The following is a 12,324-nucleotide window of genomic DNA, read 5'->3' as shown; positions in this document are numbered from 1 at the left end:
ATCACAGAAATGATAGTATCAATTAAAAAATTAATTGAAGTTCAATTAAAAAATTAATTGATACCATTAATTTTTGTGATTGATTTTTGTTTCAATTAAAAAATTTGTTAAATCAATTAAATTTTTAATTGAATATTTTTTAAAACTCAATTAAAATTTTAATTGGAAAAATTTAACTTGGAAACACTGGATTGATTTATTTGTGCCGCTAAATTTACACTGAAAAAACAGTGAACCCTTTTCCATTGCAAAATGAACTAAACTGTAGTAATATTGACCATGATTTAGCCCTTAAAATTTTTTTCAACTTGTCTAGTTTATAATTTTCTTAAATTTTAGTTCATCCATAACATTGTAGTTTAGTTTATTTTTACAACACCATAAGATTTATATACCCCTACCAAGTTAAAAAGTCAGTATTATTTTGGTTTACTTGCTTATTTTGTGGGAAACCCGATAATAAAAATTGGTTAACAGTCTCTTTAAAATGTCGACGACTAAACTATAAATAAATCAATCATTCCACAGTACATAGAAATTAAATAATTAAAGGAACAACAAACCGTTTTACTATTATGAGAATTTTCATACATTAAAATTAAACTATCTTTAAGCAAAAGTACTTTATTATAAAAACTTATGATGAAAGTTCTTAATACAATGTTTTTTGTGAATAAAAATTATGACCACATGGAAAAGAGAGTAGTTCATTTGAACCCGCTGTTTGGACATTTTGACTTATCCTTTTTTTTATTCATCGTAGGTAATTTTTTCACATATCTTGCTGGAAAAAAATGGAAACAATAATGAAAATTGTTAAAAATTAATACCATGTAATGAAATATATTTTTTAATTCTTCATTTTAGCTTGTAACTTACCATATTTGGGGCATTTTATCAAATGGTGTAAGGAATTCAACTTTTCTTTGGAAAACGTATCTCATAAAATTTGTACCTGAAACAATTAGAGAAATAATGAAGTATTCTAAATAAACTCATAAAACTGTGTTGTTATCGATGTGAAAGATATAATAAAATAAATATTCTAGTTGAAAGAAAGCCAAAGTTTTAATATAAAATTTACCAATTCTCTATTAAATTGTATGCTGAGGGGAAATATAAAAAGTTGTCCAAATTTATTTGGGTTACTCTGAAATTAAATATTAAATAAAATTATTAAATAACTTTTCAAAAAATCTAATGAAAAAAATAATAATATGCATAAAAAACCAAATATTCTTGATATTCCTAGTCAGTCATCAAAATGACGACACGTAATTTCATTTTCGATTTAAAATACATTTTAGTCTATTGGGAAATGGTAAATTTAAGTTATACTAATTCGACCGTTAAAACCAAATTGAATAAGAAAATAAATGCAAGTTTGGTTCACTTTTTCGCTCACGATGAAAATTATATCGTCTTGAAATCAGCCGTAGTCAAAATGACGAAGGATGATGTTAATGTACAAAAAATAAGGATGACTGTACAGGCTTAAAAGAAAGTTAAAGAATCCTTACCAATTCACTATTAAATGACAAGCAAAGGAGTACTAAAAATTTTTCCAAATTTTTAAGGGGTTATTCTGAAATTAAATATTTGTTTTTTACATTAAAAATATTACATTAGTTTCCAAAAAAATTAATTAAAGAAATACTAAAATAAGGTATTAAAAACTTGTAATTTTGATGATAAAAAGGTCATAAAAACGTAAATATTCTAGTTGAAAGAAAGCCAATTTTTAAAAGAAAACTTACCAATTCTCTACCTTTCTAAATTTGTTTGAATCCGTCTGGAGTTGCTCTGAAATTAAATATCGCTTTTACAACAAAGAAAAACATTAAACTGGTTTCCAAAAAAAAAAAAAAATAATTAACAAATAATAATATACATAAAAAATATTCTTTTCAAAAGAAAGCCATATTAAAAAAATACTTACCAATTAATGAATAAACTATACGCTGAGATATTACAAAAATTTTCCAAATTCATCTGGAATTGAATATTAATTTTTTACATTGAATAATGAAAATTTCAATACACTTTCAATTTCAACATATTTGACTAAATATTCTTAATAACTTTTTTCTAAACTACCGATAAAATATTAATAACTTTCATTTAAAAGGTTTAATAAACAAACTCCAATATATATGTCTCAAAAATCCAAAATATTCCATGCCTTTATATTCCCTTGTTGCATACCTACTTAAAAGATGCAACAGCCCACGCCATCGCCAACTATACAACTGAAGCATGCCAAACAAAACCAAGCAAAGCCAAAACATTCCTACAACAACAAAAACACATGTGCCTTTATTGAAAACAACACCTCATCCAGCCAAAAACCATCAACGAATAACAAAAACACACACACAAGCCACTAAATGAACAAAAATAAAAACAACCCCACGCTCATGTATACACCAAAGACAATAAACTTGAGGAAGATAGGAAATTGGCTTGCGTCATACCAAATGTTGCATTTACCATGTTAGTTCAATACATGTTTGTAATATTTTAGTTGTTTTTCGTTTTTATTTTTTGAATGAAAAATTTTATTTTCTTAATGAAACAACGCTAAATTTTAGCCAACAACAAAATAAATTACATTTTCCCCTTTATGGAAATTTATTTCGTGCACTTAATTTCTTTTTATTTGCATTTTAATGCTATGTCAATACTTGTCGTATACGCGTTTGGTTCGAGTATTAAACTAATGTGGTAAATGGTTTGATGTGCTCAGTAGCCAATCGCCCATCTTCCTCTTCTATAATCTTTGGTATACACAACAAAACTCAAGTAACATCATCTTTACATTAATCACATTCCACTATTCCGATAAAGATCTCTATACTATGCATTAGTTCATCGCATCTGCTGACAATTTACTCTAAGAATAATATTCGTAAAGGCACACCAGTTTATGAGCGATGAAACGTTTAACTTAAAATTTGCAAAATTTTCATGAAATGTTATCTACCATTTTTGACGAAAATGTCTATAAATTTAATTACATGTGAACTAAAAATATTTCATTGTGTAATTTTTTACCAACAATTATTAACTATAGGAATAGTCAGTAAGAAATTGGTATCCACTTTCAAGTTCATTTTTCGTAAAAAAATATTTTCTCATACAAAAAAATCTTATAGTAAATTGCACTTATTATTTAGAAAATACTTTACATTTCACAAGTAGTTTTATAGCATGACAAACGAATTTTTAACTACCAGTTAAGAAATTTTTTAAGGAAATTTCCATCGTATTTTGTAGGCCATGAACTAAACGATTGCTACTTAGAATTTGTAAAATTTCCTTTCGAGTAGTTAATTTTCGTTCAAGATACGAAAAATGAACTAAAATTCTGGAAAATTATTGTAATAAATTATTGTAAAAATCTTCTTAAATTTACGAGACACTTTTTTTTCTGTGTAAAATTAAAATTTTTTCTATAGGCTAAGTACTTATGGAACCACTTATCCTTCTATTGGCTTTTTCATTTCTGCAAATTTGAAATGATAGAAAAATCAACATAATTACCAACATATGGTGTCTTCAGCAGTGACGGAGAGAGATAAATATTTTAGTGTAGAACCTATGTTATAGGCCCTCTTGAACGCTAAATTCATCCTGACTCTACTTTGGTCCATGATCAACCACAATCACCATTAATTTCAACACCACTTTACATACCACACATTGACCAAAAATTTGTCGAAAAGTATGAAGTCTACACACACACACACCCATGTATGGGTGAATGTTTTATGGGTTTTTAATGTATTTCAATGTGAGGGTATGTGCGCTTTTTTTTATTGTTGAATAAAAACTCTACACAGATTCAGAATGTTCATTCTCACACTTCCCCAATCATACGTCTCGAAAGATGAACATGCATTTACTTATATTTATAAAATGCTTGCTGTTTTGAATCCGAAAAACTTGAAGAGCATTGTTAACAGCATCAGGATGCCCTTGCATGCGATAGATTTTAGCAATGCATTTATTACAGACCCGCTCTTTCAACGATACGTGTTACATCCTATTTCATTAAATTGCAATATGTTCTTCCACTCGCAACTGCATTTAAATCGGGAGTTATTTGTGTTTCTAATTAGTGTTGATACGAGCATAAGTATCAAACATCCGAGTAAGGATAATGAAATAAGATCTTTTTATACCTTCTACTAGGGTTGCCCTTTATATTTCGGGATTAGAGAACAAACCCAAATAGTAAAAATCGAAAATAGACTATTGTTTTTCAAAATGGTCCCCAATTAATAACTATACAATTTTGTAGGCTCATAAACCAATTGTCACAGAATTTTTGTCACTCTGATTGAGGTATACTTAAAATTAGAATTCTGAACGCATCGACTGCATCTTCAGTTATCGAAAAGCATTAACCTCTTATTCTATTTTTTACGTACGGGAATAAAAAAGTATTTCGGTGCCAGGTCAAGACTATACGGCGGATGGCATCAAATCGATGCTGTTTGAGCTATAGGTGTCCACTCACACATTCCCGAAGCAAAATATTTATTCAAGCACGCTCACGCACGATATGTGTGGTAGCCAATACCACTCACACATTCACGAAATAAAAACTAGTACTCACGCACGAATTACTTTTAAAGACTCACGCTCACTTAAGATTCACGCACGATTCACGACAAATTCACGAGACTCACCATATTTTCCAAACGGAAATCAGCAATGGTAACAAAATTCAAAAACAGAATATAGTTCGAGAGCTAATTTAATTTTAGTCAACAAACGAGTGTGAATTAAAACATCAAAAAATCCACAAAATGATTTTGAATGACCGTAAAACGAAGTTGATCGAGATAGCAGAGGCCTTAAATATATTAAAGGAACGTGTTGGTCATATCATTCATCAATATTTGGATATGCGGAAGCTCTGTGCAAAATGGGTGCCGCGCGAGCTCACATTTGACCAAAAACAACAACGTGTTGATGATTCTGAGCGATGTTTGCAGCTGTTAACTCGTAATACACTCGAGTTTTTCCGTCGATATGTGACTATGGATGAAACATGGCTCCATCACTACACTCCTGAGTCCAATCGACAGTCGGCTGAGTGGACAGCGACCGGTGAACCGTCTCCAAAGCGTGAAAAGACTCAAAAGTCCGCTGACAAAGTAATGGCCTCTGTTTTTTTGGGATGCGCATGGAAAATTGTTTATCGATTATCTTGAGAAGGGAGAAACCATCAACAGTGACTATTATATGGCGTTATTGGAGCGTTTAGAGGTCGAAATCGCGGCAAAACGGCCCCATATGAAGAAGAAAAAAGTGTTGTTCCACCAAGACAACGCACCGTGCCACAAGTCATTGAGAACGATGGCAAAAATTCATGAATTGGGCTTCGAATTGCTTCCCCACCCAACGTATTGTCCAGATATGGCCCCCAGCGACTTTTTCTTGTTCTCAGACCTCAAAAGGATGCTGGCTGCAATGCCGAAACTGAGACCTATTTTGAGGCAAAACCGAAGGAGTACTACCAGAATGGTATCACAAAATTGGAAGGTCGTTATAATCGTTGTATCGCTCTTGAAGGGAACTATGTTGAATAATAAAAACGAATTTTGACAAAAAAATGTGTTTTTCTTTGTTAAACCGGGGACTTATCAGCCAACCTGTTACATTCGACTACTGTTTACTTTCGGGCTCAAAAGTTGAAAAAAAAATTACCAAAATCTACCAAACTTAAAAAAATCAAAATTTTATTTCTATGGAAAATTTTGTCAAAACTTTATTTCTATAGAAAATTTTGACAAATTTTATTTCTATTGATTTTTTTTGGAAAATTTTACTTCTATAAAAAAAATTTTGTCGAAATTGTATTTTATAGAAAGTTTTGTCAACATTTTATTTCTATAGAAAATGTTGTTAAAAATTGTCCATAGAAAATTTTGTCACAATTTTATTTCTATAGAAAATTTTGTCACAATTTTATTTCTATAGAAAATTTTGTCGAAATTGTATTTCATTATATTTCATGTTAGCCTGCTATCGAAACAGGCAATTGACGTCCAAATGCATTATATCTAATTATACAATTATTTTTGGAGCTTTTTGGACAGGTATAGATTAAGGAACATGGTTAATAGAGCATTGAAAAGAAAACGCCAGATACAAATCTATACACGCCTGGACTGTACATGTTTCGGTTCGGGCGAATGAACCTTTCCACAGCCTTTTGTATAGATCTGGCTGGGAGAGATAACTCAATTTTGGGCCCTTTATGCTATCTCCTTATGGAGAAAACATTTGGGAAATTTCCTCTTACAAATTGAATCATCTTTTGTATAATTAGATAAAATTGTATTTCTATAGAAAATTTTGTCAAAATTTTATTTCTATAAAATATTTTATCAAAATTTTATTACATTCGAAATTTTGATTTTATTCGATCTATCTTTTATTTAATAGAAAATAATTATTCAAGCTTGAGATCTTTTTTTGTATGTATTGGTTTCTTTATTCTTCAATATTTCGCAATTACATTGCGCAATTATTGTATGTAAATAAAAATGGTTTGAAAATTTTAATCATGTAATTATAGTGGTTACTATGGATTTTAGTTTACAAAATTTTTTCCTTAAATAATTAAATATTTCAACAAATGTATATCAACAAGTATCAGGAGAACAGGAAATACAAAAAGAATTTCATTTTCATTATTCACTTACGTATACAAAACATTCAAGTGGAAAACAAGAATAAAGAAACCAATACGTACAAAGAACGATCTCAAGCTTGAATAATTATTTTCTATTGAAAATTTTATTTCTATAGAACATTTTGTCAACATTTTATTTCTATAGAAAATTTTTTCTATAGAAAATTTTCTCAAACTTTCATTTCTATAGAAAATTTTGACAAAATTTTATTTTATAGAAAGTTTTGTCAACATTTTATTTCTTTAGAAAATTTTGTCAACATTTTATTTCTATAGACAATTTTGTCAAAATTTTATGTCAGTAGAAAAATTGTTCAATATTTGTTCTCATAAATTCTCACGAAAATTGCATAAATTTTGGTAAACATTGACAGCTTTTTGCACAGAACAGGGTTGCCAAATTTTAAATTTACTTTCGATTTTTACTTTCCAAGATGTTCTAAAGTAATTTCAAGTATAACATCAAACAATTTTTCGTTTTGAAACTTTGACTTTTTGTTGCTGTTTTGCAATTTCCGCCCATAGTGCATCGATGAATTTTTATTAAATAATTTTCTAAAAATCATTATTTGAACAAAAAATTCAAATTTTTCGTAATTAGCAAAAGCTTCTCAAAAGAACTTCTATGGAAGTGAAGAAATCAAACAGCATATGTTAGGTTCCAATCCCAGCTGTGATGACTTTTTATTTTATACCCTCCACCATAGGATGAAGGGTATATTAACTTTGTTTAACTTTGGCCGCTAACAACCATACCAAAATTGGTCCATATCGGTCTATAGTTATATATAGCCGATATCCAATCACACAAAAATTGGTCCATATCGGTTCATAATCATGGTTGCCACTCGATCCAAAAATAATCTACCAACATTTTATGTATATAGAAAATTTTGTCAAAACTTCATTTCTATAGAAAATTTTTTCAAAATTTTATTTCTATAGAAAATTTTGTGAAAATTTTATTTCTATAGAAAATTTTGTGAAAATTTTATTTCTATAGAAAATTTTGTGAAAATTTTATTTCTATAGAAAATTTTGCTAAAATTTAATTTCTATAAAAAATTTTGTCAAAACTTTATTTCTATAGAAAATTTTGTCAAAATTTTATTTCTATAGAAAATTTTGTGAAAATTTTATTTCTATAGAAAATTTTGTTAAAATTTTATCTCTATAGAAAATTTTGTCAAAATTTTATTTCTATAGAAAATTTTGTCAAACTGAATTATATAGGTATTTAATCGGTCTTTTTATACCCACCACCATAGAATGGTGACGGGGGTATAATAAGTTTGTCATTCCGTTTGTAACACATCGAAATATCGATTTTCGACTATATAAAGTATATATATTCTTTATCAGGGAGAAATTCTAAGACGATATAACGATGTCCGCCTGTCTGTCTGTCTGTCTGTTGTAATCACGCTACAGTCTTCAATAATGAAGCAATCGTGGTGAAATTTTGCACTAACTCGTCTTTTGTCTGCAGGCAGGTCAAGTTCGAAGATGGGCTATATCGGTCCAGGTTTTGATATAGTCCCCATATAAACCGACCTCCTGATTTGGGGTCTTGGGCTTATAGAAATCGTAGTTTTTATCCAATTTGCCTGAAATTTGAAATCTAAAGGTATTTTATGACCATAAAGAGGTGTGCCAAAAATAGTGAGTATCGGTCCATGTTTTGGTATAGCCCCCATATAGACCGATCTCCCGATTTTACTTCTTGGGCTTATAGAAACCGCAGTTTTTATTCAATTTACATGAAATTGGAAATCTAGAGGTATTGTAGGACCACAAATACGTGTGCCAAAAATTGTGAGTATCGGTCCATATTTTGGTATAGCCCCCATATAGACCTATCTCCCGATTTTACTTCTTGGGCTTATAGAAACCGCAGTTTTTATTCAATTTACCTGAAATTGGAAATCTAGAGGTATTGTAGGACCACAAATACGTGTGCCAAAAATTGTGAGTATCGGTCCATGTTTTGGTATGGTCCCCATATAAAACGACCTCCCGATTTGGGGTTTGGGCTTATAGAAACCGTAGTTTTTATCCAATTTGTCTGAAATTGGAAATCTAGAGGTATTTTAGGACCATAAAGAGGTGTGCCGAAAATGGTGAGTATCGGTCCATATTTTGGTATAGCCCCCATATAGACCGATTTCCCGATTTTACTTCTTGGGCTTCTAGAATCCGAAGTTTTTATCTTATTTGCCTGAAATTGGAAATCTAGAGGTATTGTAGGACCACAATTATGTGTGCCAAAAATTGTGAGTATCGGTCCATATTTTGGTATGGCCCCCATATAGACCGTTCTCCCGATTTTACTCTTGGGCTTATAGAAACCGCAGTTTTTATTCAATTTACCTGAAATTGGAAATCTAGAGGTATTGTAGGACCACAAATACGTGCGCCAAAAATTGTGAGTATCGGTCCATGTTTTGGTATGGTCCCCATATAAAACGACCTCCCGATTTGGGGTCTTGGGTTTATAGAAACCGTAGTTTTTATCCAATTTGTCTGAAATTGGAAATCTAGAGGTATTTTAGGACCATAAAGAGGTGTGCCAAAAATGGTGAGTATCGGTCCATATTTTCGTATAGCCTCCATATAGACCGATTTCCCGATTTTACTTCTTGGGCTTCTAGAATCCGAAGTTTTTATGCTACTTGCCTGAAATTGGAAATCTAGAGGTATTTTCGGGTCATAAAGAGGTATGCCGAAAACGGTGAGTATCGGTCCATATTTTAGTATAGCCCCCATAAGAACGATCTCCCGATTTAACTCCTTGGGTTTCTAGAAACCGTAGTTTTTATCTGATTTGCCTTAAATTGTAAATATTCTGGTATTTTAGGCTCACAAAAACGTGTATCGGATTAAGTTTTTATCGGTCCATTTGGTAATGCCTCCATATAGACCGACTTCACTTCTTGAGGGTGTAGAAAGCGCACTTATCATGAAAATTGCTTGAAACTCAATGTAAAATTTCCAGATTTTACTTCTACAGATTTAAGATTTCAAATCAAAACGTTATTTAATAATTTTCTTGCACACCTACAAGAGATGTTAATGATTCCTCTAAAACTCAAACAAAAATGGTTCTTATAAATCCAGAATCTGATATAGTCCTCATAGGTGAAATCTTTAAATTTATCTTCGGGAAGTGTCCTCAAGTCCTCAAGCCCTCCTGAAATTTCAAAGGAACCCCTAATATTTGGTTCATGGTGGTGGGTATTTAAGATTCGGCCCGGCCGAACTTACTGCTGTGTATACTTGTTTGATTTAATATATACCACGTATGGACTTACTTACAATTTAGAAGACGGTGTTAGTAGATTTTAAGATACCTTGCCATCGCCAAGCGTTACCGCAATTTAAGTAATTCGATTGTGGATGGCAGTGTTTGGAAGAAGTTTCTACGCAATCCATGGTGGAGGGTACATAAGCTTTGGCCTGGCCGAACTTACGGCCGTATATACTTGTTTTATTAGTTAATTGTCCAAAACTTAAATTTTCACTTAAAACGGCCTAATTGCGTACTTCCTAAGACTTGTCCAATAGGGCTGCACTGGAAATGGAAAAAATTGATGGGGAATCCCGGGATGCGCTTTAAAAGAAATGTATGTGGGAAAATTTCCATTTTTTTGTTCGCTGGATATTGAATGTATACTGGTCCCATTAAAACCAATAGTTGTATCAATCTTACGATAGGTCACATGACGATCTTGCAATACTCGTACCAGTTGGCGCACAGCATCAATGGTTTCCGGGACAACTACTGATTTTGGATGAGCTTCATGAAATTCATCTTGGAGTGAACCTCGGTTGAAGTCCATAAACAATAGTCCTGATGGAGCTTAAAATATAATTTCTAAAAAAATATCTAATTTAAATATAATTTTTAAAAATGCTCGGATGGGTCTACGTTTTGGGGAAGCGATTCAATATGATAATAGCGAAATAAACCTTGAGCTTGAAAAAACATTAATTTATTATTAAAATTAAAAACGAAGAAACTCAAATGAAACCAGTAAGGAAAGTCTAAAGTCGAGCGGGGCCGACTATATTATACCCTGCACCACTTTTTAGATCTAAATTTTCGATACCATATCACATCCGTCAAATGTGTTGGGGGCTATATACAAAGGTTTCTCCCAATTTCATTCATTTAAATATCACTCGATCTGGAAGAATTTGATAGACTTCTACAAAATCTATAGACTCAAAATTTAAGTCGGCTAATGCACTAGGGTGGAACACAATGTTAGTAAAAAAATATGGGAAACGTTTAAATCTGAAGCAATTTTAAGGAAACTTCGAAAAAGTTTATTTATGATTTATCGCTCGATATATATGTATTAGAAGTTTAGGAAAATTAGAGTCATTTTTACAACTTTTTCACTAAGCAGTGGCGATTTAACAAAGAAAATGTTGGTATTTTGACCATTTTTGTCGAAATCAGAAAAACATGTATATGGGAGCTATATCTAAATCTGAACCGATTTCAACCAAATTTGGCACGCATAGCTACAATGCTTATTCTACTCCCTGTGCAAAATTTCAATTAAATCGGAGTAAAAGATTGGCCTCTGTGGTCATATGAGTGTAAATCGGGCGAAATCTTTATATGGGAGATATATCCAAATCTGAACCGATTTCAAGCAAATTTGGCACGCATAGTTACAACGCTAATTCAAAGCAAAAAATTGGCCTCTGTGGGCAAATGAGTGTAAATCGGGCGAAAGCTATATATGGGAGCTATATCGAAATCTGAACCGATTTTGCTGATATTTTGCAAGTTTTTCGAGACTCATAAAATATTCGGATGTACGGAATTTGAGGAAAATCGGTTGATATACACGCCAATTATGACCAGATCGGTGAAAAATATATATGGCAGCTATATCTAAATCTGAACCGGTTTGTTTCCAAAATCAATAGGGATCGTCTTTGAGCCGAAACAGGACCCTATACCAAATTTTAGGACAATCGGACTAAAACTGCGAGCTGTACTTTGCACACAAAAATACATCAAAAGACAGACAGACAGACAGGAAGCTATATCTAAATCTGAACCGATTTCCACCAAATTTGACACGCATAGCTATAATGCTAATTCTACTCTCTGTGCAAAATTTCAACTAAATCGGAGCAAAAAAATTGGCCTCTGTGAACAAAGAAGTGTAAATCGGGCGAAAGCTATATATGGGAGCTATATCTAAATCTGAACCGATTTGGATGATAATTTGCAAGTTTTTCGAGATTCATAAAATATTCGGATGTACGGAATTTGAGGAAGATCGGTTGATATACACGCCAATTATGACCAGATCGGTGTAAAATATATATGGCAGCTATATCTAAATCTGAACCGATTTTTTCCAAAATCAATAGGGATCGTCTTTGAGTCGAAACAGGACCCTATACCAAATTTTAGGACAATCGGACTAAAACTGCGAGCTGTACTTTGCACACAAAAATACATCAACAGACAGACAGACAGACAGACAGACAGACGGACAGACAGACAGACAGACGGACATCGCTAAATCGACTCAGAATTTAATTCTAAGACGATCGGTATACTAAACGATGGGTCTCAGACTTTTCCT

The 12,324-nt window shown here is 31.7% G+C and overlaps 1 long non-coding RNA gene across 1 annotated transcript; it reads right to left on the bottom strand.

Annotated features, from left to right (window-relative positions):
* Positions 1 to 608: 608 nt before the first annotated feature.
* LOC142228268 (uncharacterized) lies at positions 609 to 956 on the bottom strand. The gene is made up of 2 exons (XR_012720114.1): positions 880 to 956; positions 609 to 784 (listed from the first exon to the last, which is right to left on the bottom strand). It is a non-coding gene; the product is annotated as an uncharacterized LOC142228268 (long non-coding RNA).
* Positions 957 to 12,324: the final 11,368 nt, after the last annotated feature.

The sequence above is a fragment of the Haematobia irritans genome, chromosome 3, assembly GCF_050003625.1.
Source record: "Haematobia irritans isolate KBUSLIRL chromosome 3, ASM5000362v1, whole genome shotgun sequence".
Classification (NCBI taxonomy): domain Eukaryota; kingdom Metazoa; phylum Arthropoda; class Insecta; order Diptera; family Muscidae; genus Haematobia; species Haematobia irritans.
This window is presented reverse-complemented; position numbering and strand designations above follow the sequence as displayed.